Source organism: Ambystoma mexicanum, chromosome 5q, assembly GCF_040938575.1.
Source record: "Ambystoma mexicanum isolate Mex_15411 chromosome 5q, UKY_AmexF1_1, whole genome shotgun sequence".
NCBI classification, from domain to species: Eukaryota; Metazoa; Chordata; class Amphibia; order Caudata; family Ambystomatidae; genus Ambystoma; species Ambystoma mexicanum.
This window is the reverse complement of record NC_090933.1, coordinates 1,319,824,284-1,319,838,925: the sequence shown is the minus strand read 5'-3', so window position 1 is coordinate 1,319,838,925 and position 14,642 is coordinate 1,319,824,284. Positions and strand designations below refer to the sequence as shown.

General features: G+C 45.6%; 1 long non-coding RNA gene across 1 annotated transcript; it reads left to right on the top strand.

Moving 5' to 3' along the window:
• Positions 1-7,508: 7,508 nt before the first annotated feature.
• On the top strand, positions 7,509-12,775 carry LOC138498071 (uncharacterized). Its single transcript, XR_011278692.1, has 3 exons — positions 7,509-7,638; positions 11,314-11,464; positions 12,307-12,775. It is a non-coding gene; the product is annotated as an uncharacterized lncRNA (long non-coding RNA).
• The last annotated feature ends 1,867 nt before the right edge of the window (positions 12,776-14,642 follow it).

Sequence of the window (14,642 nt, the reverse complement as noted above, 5' to 3'; positions counted from 1 at the left end):
TATAGGGATTTAAAGAAATAGAAAAAGGTCCTGTGCCGGAGGCAGGAGCCTCATGAGGTAAGTACTGGGCCGAGGAAGAGTGGACGTGGAGGTAATGCGTGTTTATTGCATCTGCGTAAAACATGAATATTGAGTATACTTTTACTGCGCATGCTTCGCTGATTCGTTGGGCCCTCTGTGCTGGTATCCCGGAGCATGCCTCTCGCCCTATGCTGCGCACATACCTGCCTACATTTGAAAATCTAAAATCCTGAGGTTTATGCCCCGCCCACAGCCACACAAGACTCCGCCCATTTGCACACAGCTCCGCCCACCTGTCAAAAATGTAAACTCGGTTGTTGTAGCTGTCATTAGAAACATTTTTCCAGTTTTCCCTTGACTGTGGAATGCAATAAATACAATTAATGATGTACCACATTAATACTGCATTCTTTTTTCTGAAATGGTTACTTAATCCTGGTTTTCTGAGGTACAGACGTGTTGCATATTTTATTATTCTATGCTATGTACTGCACTGTCCTCTCCCCCCGCAGTTTCCACTTTCCCCCCTCCCCTGCACTATCTCATTGTCACTTGGCCTTAGAGCCGGCCCTGGGGGGGGCGCGCCGGGCGACCGCCCGGGGCGCCACGGCCCCCAGGGCGCCTTTTGCCCCCGCCACACCAGCTCGGGCGTTGTGGGAGAAGGCGTGGCAGGTGGCCTATTACTGTAAAATTTACCCGCGGCGGTGGGTGCATTGAAATGCGCGCCTCCGCCGCGGGCACTTTTTATAAGAAAAGGCACCATTAGCCCCACACCACGCCAGCTCGGGGGAGTTTTTCAAGGGCTCCCCCGGGCTGGCGTGGTGGCAGAAGGTGTGGCAGGCGCCTCATTGTCATTGAATGAACCCGTGGCAGTGGGCTCATTCAATGACAATGGGGTGCTAACGGCACCTATTTAAAGTCCTCGCCGAGCGAGGAAGTTAAAAAAAAGTTGCCCATCCTGACCCCGCCCCCTGTTAACCAGGGGGGCGCGGTGGGCGCTAATTCTCCCAGGGCGCTGCTGCCCTTAAGGCCGGCCCTGCTTGGCCTATTAAGATTGTTGTCTGTCTTCCCTCTGTTTCCCCTCCCTGCCTCGTCGCACATTGAAACACTTGTGTATAGGCGCGTTATAAATGCCATATCATATCCCACTCAACCCCTCCGTGGCCTTTGCTATTGCTAGCTGCACGATCCCACGTGATACATGGACATCAGTGGCTCTGGTCTCAGAAGGAGCCAAGAAGTGGCTACACTACTTGCGAGGCGATAGTGAGCTTGACACCTTCTGGGCCTCAGCATCATCAGTAATCATCATCAGTAATCAGCAGCACGTTCATCAGCACGAAATTCAAATGGCCATTGAGCTAAATCCTGAACAGTTCATTAACTATTACTTGCACGGCCTTAGAAACGATGCAGTCTCTGTTGCTGTGCAATACAATCTAATTATGAAACGGGGCAGATGTGTTCCCTAGTAAAAAAGAAATCCACTTTTTGGATTGTTTTGGGATTGCTTCTGGCTTGTTTTCAAGCTGCAGATTTTTTTTGGATTTATTTTGGATTTTTTGGGGATTTTTTCAAGCAAGGATTTATTTGCCTTGGGTAGGAGGATTTATTTTGGAGTTTTACTGACTTGTTTCTCAGTAAAAACAATCCACTAACACTAATTGGCAGGCAAGCATTTCTAAAGGATTTATTTTGGAGTTTTACTGACTTGTTTCTCAGTAAGAACAATCCACTAACACTAATTGGCAGGCAGGCATTTCTAAAGGATTTATTTTGGAGTTTTACTGACTTGTTTCTCAGTAAAAATAATCCACTAACACTAATTGGCAGGCAGGCATTTCTAAAGGATTTATTTTGGAGTTTTACTGACTTGTTTCTCAGTAAAAACAATCCACTAACACTAATTGGCAGGCAGGCATTTCTAAAGGATTTATTTTGGAGTTTTACTGACTTGTTTCTCAGTAAAAACAATCCACTAACACTAATTGGCAGGCAGGCATTTCTACAGGATTTATTTTGTATTTTTTTCATCTTGTTTCTCAATAGAACCAATCCAGCAACACTACACATTTTTACTGCATTTATTTTGGATTCTTTTGCAAGCAAGGCTACATTGGAAGATTTATTTTTGATTTTTTCCAACTTGTATCTCTGTAAAAACAATCCAGTAACATAGGCACACATTTTTACTTCATTTAAATGTTGGAAAAATAATGTCAAACTGCACTTAACTAATTTCTCCAGTAAATAATGCCCAGTCGCTATCATTCAGGGTGTATCAATTTGCAGCAATGGGTAGAAGGAATGCTAACACCTCGGCCATCCCATCTCCCATCGCGCCACCTGACTCGCTGGATGGTGGCTGACTGTCTCCTGCCTGCCACCCGGTACAGCTGTACCCCTCCTCTGTGCTCCTCTGTTTACCACCCCTGGCTGTATATCTGTTCTGTTACGTTTGAAAAAAAAGAATGCACCCGCAATTACTATTTTATTTCTTTCTTTTATTTATTGGATACTTTGTAAGTCCCCTACACATAAAATGGTGTTTCAAGGCACCTCAAGACAAAATAAAGGGGGCAGGAGAGAACAAGGGAGAAAGATAACAACATTCCGGCTATGCCTTGTGACATTTGGATCATTGGCAGCAAACCATGCCTGAATAGCCTACTGTCTCTACCCCAAACAATAAATACTATGTATGGTACTCTTAAATAATTTACATTTCTTATGCAGATGTAAGTAAACCAAGCAGAAAAGAAGCAGAAAAGAAATAATATGATTACCAGGTGGGGCTAGTGGCCGGCACTTGCTTCTGGCAGGCACTGGGCCACGATGGGGGGTTAGGCCAGAGTCCTAGGTGAGGCTTGTGCTGGCCCGAGCTCCGCTGGGATCTCCTAGCTCTAGTCTCCCCACCTAAGAAAACACTCCTTTTGGGTTTAGCTTTAAAAATGCCATATCACAGTGAGAAAACATGTCCAAACTGGATGTACAATGTAGGCCAGTCTTATAGTCAGGCCTGGCCGAAGAGGTATGGGGGCCTAATTCAACATGATGGTTGGGGGACCCTTTGCTTACAATGCAAAACAGTCTGAGGCACCTGTGGGGTGCATACATCATAATGGAGAGCAAGAAATACAGCCATGGGTTAATAGCTGCCGATTTTCCCATTGCACTTGCACGATGCAAATGCAACGTGCCTGAAGATCCTCTGTCTGTTCTCCCTTGTCTTCTCCCCTAAATTGCACTGGTAAAACTGCAAAATCGCTGACGGGCCTATTTGCAGTGTCTCAACTGTTAAATGTATATTACACACTTACTGTGCCTCTGGAGACTATTATCGTCTCAGAATTTCAAGGTATACTAGACTGGGGGCAGCAAGATCAAAATGATTTTCCCATGATAAGACACTTTAGGGAAGTGGTGAAATCAGGATTGGAGTCCAGTCTTGCAATTAAAGTACTTAACCACATATCTTCCCAGCTACAGCTTGTGGACATGTCTGGGTTTTGATGGAGATGGCTTAAAAAGTATGCAAATCACATGATAAACCACGCTGACAAACATTTCCTTATAGAAATATGTGTAACACGAAAAAGAAAAAAAACACAATTTTTGTTGCCCCAACCCATCCTCCTTCCCAGTACCAGAAGTAATATAAGCCCAATCTCCAAGTAAAAACCACTGAACATGTTATCATGCCATGTTCATTCTAGAGAGGAGTGCCTGCTACCTTTTTTGTATTTTTTCAAGGAACTTGGGGTTGGTCATCCTCCATTACCTGCGAGAACACAGACGTGGACCCCTTGCTCACTGTGCTCAGAGAGGCACAGCTCCACCTCACTGATGGGACCCAACAAGGCTGAAACACGTGTATGGGGTTGCTGTTGGTACTCTTATTCAAAGGAGGTTTGCCTGGCATTTTGGTGCTGTAGTGTCCTTGTGGGCGGGACAAAGACTGATATGCAAATGGATATTCCTCCTTTGTGAAAAGTACAGTGAGCAAAAAGTGATGGCTGCGGACTCTCAAGTGGGTAAAAACCATTGAACAGGTTATTATGCCATGTTTATTCTAGAGAGGTGTGCCTGCTACCTCTTTTGTATTTAAGCTCCATGGGGTTTGCAAATGTGATTAGACACACAACAAAATGTATTTTGTGGTAATAATATGGTCACCTACATTTAGTCATTGTTTGACTAATAAAGAGAATGCAATTTAACTGTGCTGTTCATAACAAAATGTGTTTTAAAAAAGAGTTTCTGAGGAGAGTGGGGTTAAATTTGCTGGGTATACACTCTGTTCTATGTATAGTTATGGTATTCTGTTAAATGTCTTAATTTTGACACCTTACCACAGCGTTTTAAATGAGTGCTCTTTCCTGCTTATTTAGTTGGGAGTCGGCTTGTTTTGGGCTTCTTTTGCAGGGTCATTTGGCTTTTTTTTCTCGGGCCTGGCAGCGTGGGCAGCAATGGCGGCGGAAGAAGAAGATACGATGGTGGCCGTGCTCCTTGTGGGCACGAAAAACGAGATAAATACCATACCAGAGGTAAGTGTGCACACGTTTAGGGCACCTTTATTTATGTGGATGTGTATCTGGACACAATCTGGAGCACTGCGCACTCCACGAATATCGAGGGGCATGGAGGGGAGATGCGGGAAAAAAATAATCTTATTTCAAAGTCATGCTGGAAAGGAAGGAGGCTCTGACGGACTTATTCTGTGGCCCGAGGGACTGCTGAGGGAGGGTTAGAGAGGAATTCAGGAGGTGAGCCCCGGAGCAGTGTGCTGATCGAGAAACAAAGTTCACCCGTCAACACAAGCAGGCGCACTCGCCATCTAGCCCAGCACAACTATGAACTGGGGATTTATGGCACAGCCGGTTCCCCGTATGTCTCCTTCTCCCATTTCCAGGGCAGGGCACAACTGTAAACATCTGTCTACTGGGCAAAAGAGAATGGCAGTTCAATCTCACTGCTGTCTTTGAACGCGAAGCTTATCCTGTGTCATGCGTTACTTATTCACTTCAAACTGTTCAGCGCGCCATTAAAACCATCTAAACGCTGCGCCTGAGGGTTGAACACTAAACAGTTTGGTACCACAGTGACCGGAGCTGGATCTTTGAAGAAACCGTGCATGTATTGTAAAAACACATTGCAAAATGTTGCGGCCATTGACCACAGTACTGAAATTGCCAGAATCAATGACCCTGTAGAAGGGTCAGATGGGGTACTGGGTGTCACTGCCTGTTGGATCAAAGGACAGTGGCTCAGAGCAGGCAGGCAGCACGTGCATGGTCGAGAAACCCAGGTCTAAAAGGATGACTTAAGAGACCATCCTGGAGTCATCCGATGATCATCAAACTACATTAGAAGTCATTCCCACATCATCAGAAGTCATCACGCTGTTAAAGTCATCAGCAAATGTCTCAGAATGGTGGGTGATGAATTGGGGATGGGTTTAGGATGACTTGCTGATGATGCCAACATCATCCCTATTTTAGAAAACTCTTTGTTCCTGATGATTTTAGGATGACTTGCCGATTACGTCAAGAGCATCAACAGGTTTGCCCCAGATGATTCTGGGATGACCTGCTGATTACTTGAAGAGCATGTTAAGCCCTGATGATTTGGGGATAATTCTGGGATGACTTGCCGATTACTACAAGAGCATCACCATGAAACATGTTTATGTATCGCAAACTATTCTTAAAATTGGGCTTTTTTCGCTGCCGGCTGTCCCCGGGATAACCACAAGTTGGCGCCCCTGGTACTGGGTGCTGCACCGGGAAACATCCAAGATGTATTGAACATGTAAAACAAAACGTTTCATGAAGTAAAATATTTCCTGATATTTGTTCAGATTCAATATAGCCTGCATACGAAAGGAACACAATTGTAAAAAAAATAATACTTGTTACTATTTCAGTTCGTGCACACCATACTCATGTGTCCAGCAAATGGCAGCTTCTAAATACGTTCAGCACTATGACTATTAAAACACTATTTGAAATGCATACACAGCCAGTCTTACTGTTTTCGCTTGTGCAACATATAACCATTGTCCCCATTTGTACCCTGTACATCAAATTATATATATACTGGATAAGTGAACGAACTTGCTGTTGTTTGATGGGCTGATTTCCTGAAATGGCGTACGACCACAATATATATATATATATATATATATATATATATATATATATATATATATATATATATATATCATGGCCTGCTGTAGCGGCCATGTAGTTATGGTTAAGTTGCTAAACCCATAGGAAATTAACCATAACGTCCCCTTAACAATGTTTTTTATTGAATGAATATATATATATATATATATATACACACACACACACACACACGCACACACACAGCACTGTGTAATAAAAATGCGTATCCGGGACACACAGATCGTTGAAAACGTGTAACTGTCCTAATTTTATGTTTGCATTCTGGGACTTGTAGTCTTGCCGTTGTAATGGCGCTACAAATCCCGGAATACAAATAAAAAAATATATAGGCATTGCCCTGTAGGCCAGTCCAGGCCTGGCAGCATCCTGGCAATGTAGACATGGCTCTCTTCATATGAAATCGTGCAGGTCAGGGCATGGGACCATTGGTGGAGGGCTTTGCAGTTCCCTCACTGGGCTGTCTCCATGTAGCTTTCATCTCGGGTCAGGTTGCCTTGGCAGACCTGCTGGGCTGCAGGTGCTCCATTTTTAAAATGTAAACTGCTTTTCACTTTACCGAAACATGGGCCCAATTCTGAAGTCCATGTAAAATTGGAAAAGTATTGTTCCTTGGTGGAACAACACTTTTCCTAAAAGCACCGTATTCTGTGACATTAAGAATGTGGGGGTACAGACATCAAAGCTTCCAGTGTCCCTAATATGGCCTGACAATGGCCATAGTGCCTCTGAGGAGTGCAGGACAGGCACTGCCTGGGGATTCTCCTTGCAGAGCGCGAAAAGGAGTTAAAATACGGTGCCTGTGAGGTATCGTTAACATCTATTGTGCAAGTCTTTCCTATGTAAGCTGCACATTTCCCAGATGGCTGTGCCACTTTTCTGATTTACTGAAAGCATAAAGACACTTTTGTAAGTCAGAAATGGCAGAGTTTTGAGAAATGCTCAGAAATTAGAAAATGGCAGTTTTGAGAAATGTTCAAAGTGACACCTGAGAGAATTGTGTCTTTATTTAAAAGTTTTCAAGCTTCAGATTTTTTTTCCATTTATTTTGGATTTGGGGGTTTTTTTCCAAGCAACGATTTGTTTGTCTTGGGCTGCAGGAGTTTTTGGGATTTTTTTACTGACTTCTTTCTCAGTAAAAACAAGCCACTAACACTACTTTTTATTTTAACTTAGTATATGTGTGTTTTCTCTATGTTTCTGAATTGTGCTGTTTCTTACTTTTGAAACCCACTCATGGCGTTTACATGTGCGCTTGCTTTTTTCGGTTAATTTGGGTGGGTCAGCTTGTTTTGGGCTTTTTTCGTACGGCGATGCAGCGCGTTTTTTCCTTCCACCTGGGAACACTGGACACCAGCTGAGCAATGGAGGACGAGATTCGAGCGTGGATCATGCTGCTGGGATCGATAAACAAAGCCAGAATCATTGGGTAAGGAGCTGATGTACACGTTTTAGGCTTTATTTCAGAGTGAGCCTTTTGCAAAGTGAGGAGTGTGTCTCTCGGGAGTCAGACAGGTTGTGTTGATTTATGAGGCAGACTCTGCCTTTGTAGTGCGCGCTCCCCACGTCCAGCGCCCCCATCCGCCTCCTTGGACCAGCGACGCCATTTCTCCGTGAGCCTCCAAGCAGTGAGCACTGTTGCAGACCCTTGGTGTATATCATATGTTCTCCTGCTAAAGGCCGGCACAGTGCGTTTATCTGCAGGACACCGGGATGTTTTCCTTCCCTGGATAACAGGCTGCTGGCACATTTCATTACTTTCACACGGCGCAGCTCTAACCTGCTTTAAAAGTGATATTCAAGCAGGCTAGAGCTTTACAGGAGAACATATAATATACACACGTGTCTGCAACATTGTGCTCCATTGTTTTCATACGACTTCAATGATCCAGCGTCATATATGCCAGCTATGGCTTTTGGGAGTTTCAGTCCAAAACACATCAACGTACCATGCAGCTGCAATTGTACTCGGAGCTGGGATTGGGTGTATGTGTATCATAGGCAGTGTGGGAGGGAAGGGGTGCAGTGGGCGCGCCTAGACCTACTGCAATTGATTTACTGGCACAACTGCACTTTATCACAAAACCAGCTGAGTTTTCGGGAGGGGCCAATGTATAGGACATGACGCATGGGTGGCACCTCAAAGAAAAGGAGCCTACAGTCGTAAATCCTACTTTGGAAGCTGTGCAGTTAGAGCAGCATCTGTGGGGTTCGATGGGGGGGGGGGGGGAGCTAATTTAATGAATATGTTGACCCAACTGTGCATTTTGAAAGCTCACTGAGGCCACGACTGTGTTCAAAACGACCACATCCCTTTCAATTTACCCGCATTTGGCTGTCCTCTAAGAAATTCATACAGATTAAGAAAGTTCGTGCATATGTAGCCCCTTTTTCCCCAGGTCTAACTTGGGAGCCTGCACTTGAATGGGACAATAAGTGGGGGGGGGGTGGTTTGGAAAGATAGCCACAAGGATAACCTGAGGCGTTTCACACAGTACACATTAGCTCTACATCGTGTGCCATCATCTGGGTGTAGTTGGTCACAGCTGTTTCACTGCATTTGGTGAAAGGCCGTTTTGCCAGGTTTTTTTGCTGCATTTTTGTTATGGGGTTTGGGGTAGGGGAAAATTAAGTAATTGTGGGTGTTGGGAGTGCGCCCCCATAGATAAATGGGGCAAAATGGGCAGGCGCCGTGGTGGTCCATCTCCCCTTGAATCATCTTTCCCTTCCCTGTTGATGCTCTACATTCATGGCTGCCTCTCCCTTGCCAGATGCCTTAGAAATATTGCCTTCTGCTTTCCTTAATCGGCTGTTGCAAGACCCCCCCCTGTGGCATGGAACATGCACATTCGCAACCACTGGAATGTAAACATGTCTGTCTTCAGCACTTAGCAATGGCTGGTTTGCTTTCGTCTTTGCAATTTTTTTTGGCAAATGGCCTGAACGATGGCACATGAATGCGGTTGCACATTGATGGTGCCATTTCACGACCAGGTCCATTCCACTGAATGCCCAGCACCTCTGAAAAGCTGGTGGAGATGATTGATCAAACCGCAGTCGCTTTGACATCTGTGCAGAGCCTGCTGACGCAGGTTCGAATCCCGGCAGCCCCAAACTCAGCCTTTTATCCTTCCGAGGTCGATAAATGAGCACCACACACCGTGGGTAATAATAAGCAGCACTCGGATACCTGAGGGTTCGTAGCACTATATAAATGCTAAATTATTATTATTATTATCCTGGCTCAGTTTGTTGGATCAGCCTGACAAAAGCACAATGTTGGATTTGAACAGCAGAAGTAGTTATAAAGCAACATACATTTGAGTAAAATGGTTATTCTTTAGGGCAGGGGTGCACAACTGATTTTGACAGTTGGCCAAAAGTACCTTACATGATGGCTATAGTGGGCTGAAAAGTAAATGTGGGCGGGGCGGTAGGCGCAGCAGGCGTGGCGGGAGGCTTGGCCCCACCCCTCAACCAAACACTATGCCCCATGGCGCTCAACCAAACACTATGCCCCATGGCTCCCCCACCCCTCAACCAAACACTATGCCCCATGGCCCCCCCACCCCCAACCAAACACTATGCCGCATGACACCCACCCCTCAACCAAACACTATGCCCCATGCCACCAAGCATGCACCATGCATACATACTCATACAGACCCAAACCCCCCCACACCCAACTCGGCACACAAACTCACAAGCATACACCAATACACTATGCACCCATACAGACCCGAACTCCCCACCCCCCAACTCGGCACACAAACTCACAAGCATACACCAATACACTATGCACCCATACAGACTCGAACCCCCCCACCCCCCAACTCAGCACACAAACCCACAAGCATACACCAATACACTATGCACCCATACAGACCCGAACTCCCACCCCCAACTCAGCACACAAACTCACAAGCATACAGACCCCCAACTCACCATACAAACTCGCAAGCACATTCAGGCAGTCGCGACACACACTCCCCCTCCGCATCTCAACACACACTGCACTTGCACACAAACACATTCAGGCAGACCCGACACACACCCCACCGCTGCATCTCAACATACACTGAACTTGCACACAAACACATTCAGTCAGACCCGACACACACACCCCCTCCGCATCTCGACACACACTGCACTTGCACACAAACGCATTCAGTCAGACCCGACACACACCCCAACCCCGCATCTCAACATACACTGAACTTGCACACAAACACGTTCAGGCAGACGCGACACACACCCCAACCCCGCATCTCAACATACACTGGACTTGCACACAAAAACAAACATTCAGGCAGACCCGACACACACCCCACCCCCGGATCTCAACATACAAGCAGCACAAAGATCCAACAAACACACACGCTCGGAAGACAACAAAGACTTTCCTAATGGAGGGGGCCGATGCTGCTTGCCGGCCGCCCTCCATTAGGAAAGTCTTTGTTGCTGGCGGGCCGGACAAAACGGCATGGCTGGCCGCAACTGGCCCGCGGGCCTTATGTTATGCACCCATACTTTAGGGTATATCCTACTTTTTTCATCTTAACACTTCCAGACTTGTTCAGTTGCTTCGTTGAACTGCTTTGTGGCTGAAGGCAGACCTGGTTAAGACATTTTTTTTTATCACAGCAGTAGTGGGTTTACAACTCCAATTAAGTAATTAACTCTTAGAATACTGCTTTGAAAATCACAGGCAGGCACTTTAAGCGCAGGCACTTTAAGCGCAAAGTCTGATAAGGCTTGATTAAAGTGAGCTCAAAGTTCCCATAAGGAGGTATTTTGGGAGGGGCAGGATCTGGGTGTAAATGGCCATAGGGATTAAAATGACCATGGGCAGTCAATATTTCGGCAAATAACCAAACGCCTACTGGCTTTGTGTGCCTAGGTGTTCACCATTTCAGAAGTTCAGGTAAGACTGGCACCTGCCCGAGACACTTCCATGGGTGGGTTCCTAACAAACTTCCTTACTTGCTGGGCTGTGTCTGGGTACCCATCTGGCTCCCTGCGCTGGTTCCGGGTCTTGGTAATTGTCATTAGAATGCGTACTGTATTAAAATGTGTAATATTAATATTTGTGCTATTATTTCAGCATACTGGGACACAGTGGATTCCTGTCAGCAGGTAGCAGTTGAGCACTGCTTGGAACTGGCCGTTCAGTGGATATAGAGGAGGCGGACAGGAGCCACAGAAAAAGTTTTCCCGATACAAATCCCAACCCTGGTCCATCAACTGCATCAGAGGTAAGTGCCATTGGAGTTAACCAAAAGTTGGTTTGTGCCCTTATGAAATAAATAAATGCTTTTTCTCTATCCAAATACTATCGGTTGTAGGCTTCTGTGTCTCCACCCCAATCTCAAACCCTCCTCCCCAACATTCCTATGAAGCCATAGGGCTTCTAGACGACTGTGTCAGAGGGTGGGAAAAGGTAGCTCAAATACTGTGGCTCATGTATTAACCGGTTATTGTCCATCACTCATTATATGCCCACATGCAAACATATTGCTTTGTCCATTACTTATGACCCGTTAAGCTTCAAATGTCATAGTGGTGTCCTATGTTATTTTTTTAGATTGTTACAAAAGCAAGCACGCACATAGTTAAATTCCCATAGGTATATAATATCGGCATCAGTTGGCCCGGGAGCCAAATTTAGCTCCTGGTAAGCATGGTGTAAAGCTAACCAGGCTCTTCAAGGCTACAAACAGGGCTAAATAGCCCCCAGCTCCGCTCAATTTCAAACCCTGTGTATTTGTTTTGCTTGTATGGCTCCTTTACCAATGCACTGTCCATGGGGGAAACACGAGATTGGTAATTTCTTCACAATATACCAATTATGGAAAGAAGATAAACGGAGAGCCACTTCCTGGGGAAGTGACACTAATCTATATTAAATTCTAAGGAATTGCCATGGTTTCAACCAGATTTACAGCTTTGAGAAATGTAGTAATTCGAATTACGAAAGCACATTAGAGGGTGTACAGTGAAAATTGCCTATGCTTTATTTCTCACAGCCATGTGTCAACCAAAAAGTACTTTGCTTGCTCTTTTCAAACTTTTTACACAAATCTTTTTTGCGTTTCAGAATGTATCCATGTTAAAGCCAGGGAAATGGGCTTTCCAGTACTCTCTGCATCCGAGTGCAGAAAAGCCCTCCAACACAAAATTGGGAACTACCGGATGAAGAAGGAGCCAAACCTCGTCTTTTCTACACAAGTGTAGTTCCACATTCCCTTGCTCTTTTGCCTCGTCCTGGATACTAGTGTGACTCCCTGGACTGGTTCTCTTTCCCCTCTCAACCTTGCTCCCTGGGCTGGTCCCCACCGGACTCGCTTGCTCCCTAGGCTGGGCCTGTATACTCGTGTGACACCCCTGGACTGGTTCCGTGTCCCCTATCACCCTTGCTCCCTGGGCTGGACCGAACCTGACTGGTTCTGGGTCCCCTCTCACCCTTTATTTTTAAATTGTGAAGCACCCGTGTTTGGGATTGCTACAGTTGTGTTTTTGTGCTATGTACACAGTGTCCGATTGAACCTCTGCCTCTTTTTAATAAATATAGTCGGGGAAAAAAAACGTGTCGCTTCTTTTTAAATATAGTTTATATGCCATTACATGGTCTTGACTTTCATGGCCATTTTACCTAAATGACTGTGACCTAATTAGTCATCACTATTGTTCTAAAGGCAATTCAAAATGCAACTCTCTGAAATGGGCAGCAATTAAGCCACAGTGACGCTATTAAAGCCCAATTCAACAAGGTGCACCAAATGTGTTTTTAAGCATTTCTTTTCAGGATTATAGTAAACATTATTTTTGTTAAAACTCCTAAATTTATTTCCAGCTCATAAACCGAAACAATGCCTATATTGTTAAAGAATATTTTTGGGATTGCTTTGTTGTTTTGATTTGTAAAGTATTATTTGGTGACTACATTAATTGCTTTTGGATTTCAAAAGGTTTATTTGGGGATTGCATTGCATTGCTTTTGGATCTCTACGAGGGTACATTTAGCCAAAAGGAAGCCAGATGTAATCCGTTGCTTTTGTATTTATTTAGGGATGGCACTGCTTTAGGATTTTTATAGGATTGTTTGGGGATTGCATTGTTTTGGGATTTTTGCTGGATTGTTTGGGGATTGGATTCTTTTTGGATTTTTAGTGGATTGTTTGGGGATTGGATTGTTTTTGGATTTTTAGTGGATTGTTTGGGGATTGGATTGTTTTTGGATTGTTTGGGGATTGGATTGTTTTTGGATTTTTAGTGGATTGTTTGGGGATTGGATTGTTTTTGGATTTTTAGTGGATTGTTTGGGGATTGGATTGTTTTTGGATTGTTTGGGGATTGGATTGTTTTTGGATTTTTAGTGGATTGTTTGGGGATTGGATTGTTTTTGGATTTTTAGTGGATTGTTTGGGGATTGGATTGTTTTTGGATTTTTAGTGGATTGGATTGCTTGGATTGTTTTGGGATTGCATTCCACTGAGGATTGCTAATTAACATATTTCAGGGTGCATGAAGCCAAAAAGAAGCCAAAAGCAATCCTCTCAGTACAATGGGAGTTTCTGGAGTTAAATAGGATTTAAAGAGGATTTAAATGTTTGGGAAAATCCAGTAGCAATCCACTTTCAATCCAGATTTTTTTGGTAGGGTTTTTAGAAGCGTCTGACATTTTCGGTGATTCTCTTAGTACATCCTTAGTTTTCGTGGAGAACGGAGTCCAGATCCAGCTGGTAACAGGAGTTGCTGTCGCACTCTCTGGGGCGTTAATCATGTGCGCAACCTTCTGCGCCCTGCCTGTGTGGGGCGAGGGGGTGACTAGTGCATCCCCCGCCCCCCTTTCCACTGTGGTTCCATCACGCCCAGGGGCCACAGCCATTGTGCCTGCCTGTGTGGGGTGAGGGGGTGACTAGTGTACCCCCCCCTTTCTACTGTGGCTCCATCACGCCCAGTGGCCACAGCCATTGTGCCTGCCTGTGTGGGGCGAGGGGGTGACTAGTGCACTCCCCCGCCCCCTTTCCACTGTGCCTCCATCACGCCCAGTGGCCACAGCCATTGTGTCTGCCTGTGTGGGGTGAGGGGGTGACTAGTGCATCCCCCGCCCCCCTTTCCACTGTGGCTCCATCACGCCCAGTGGCCACAGCCATTGTGTCTGCCTGTGTGGGGCGAGGGGGTGACTAGTGCATCCCCCGCCCCCATTTCCACTGTGGCTCCATCACGCCCAGTGGCCACAGCCATTGTGCCTGCCTGTGTGGGGTGAGGGGGTGACTAGTGCACCCCCCACCCCTCTTTCCACTGTGGCTTCCTCACGCCCAGTGGCCACAGCCATTGTGCCTGCCTGTGTGGGGCGAGGGGGTGACTAGTGCACTCCCCCGCCCCCCCTTTCCACTGTGGCTCCATCACGCCCAGTGGCCACAGCCATTG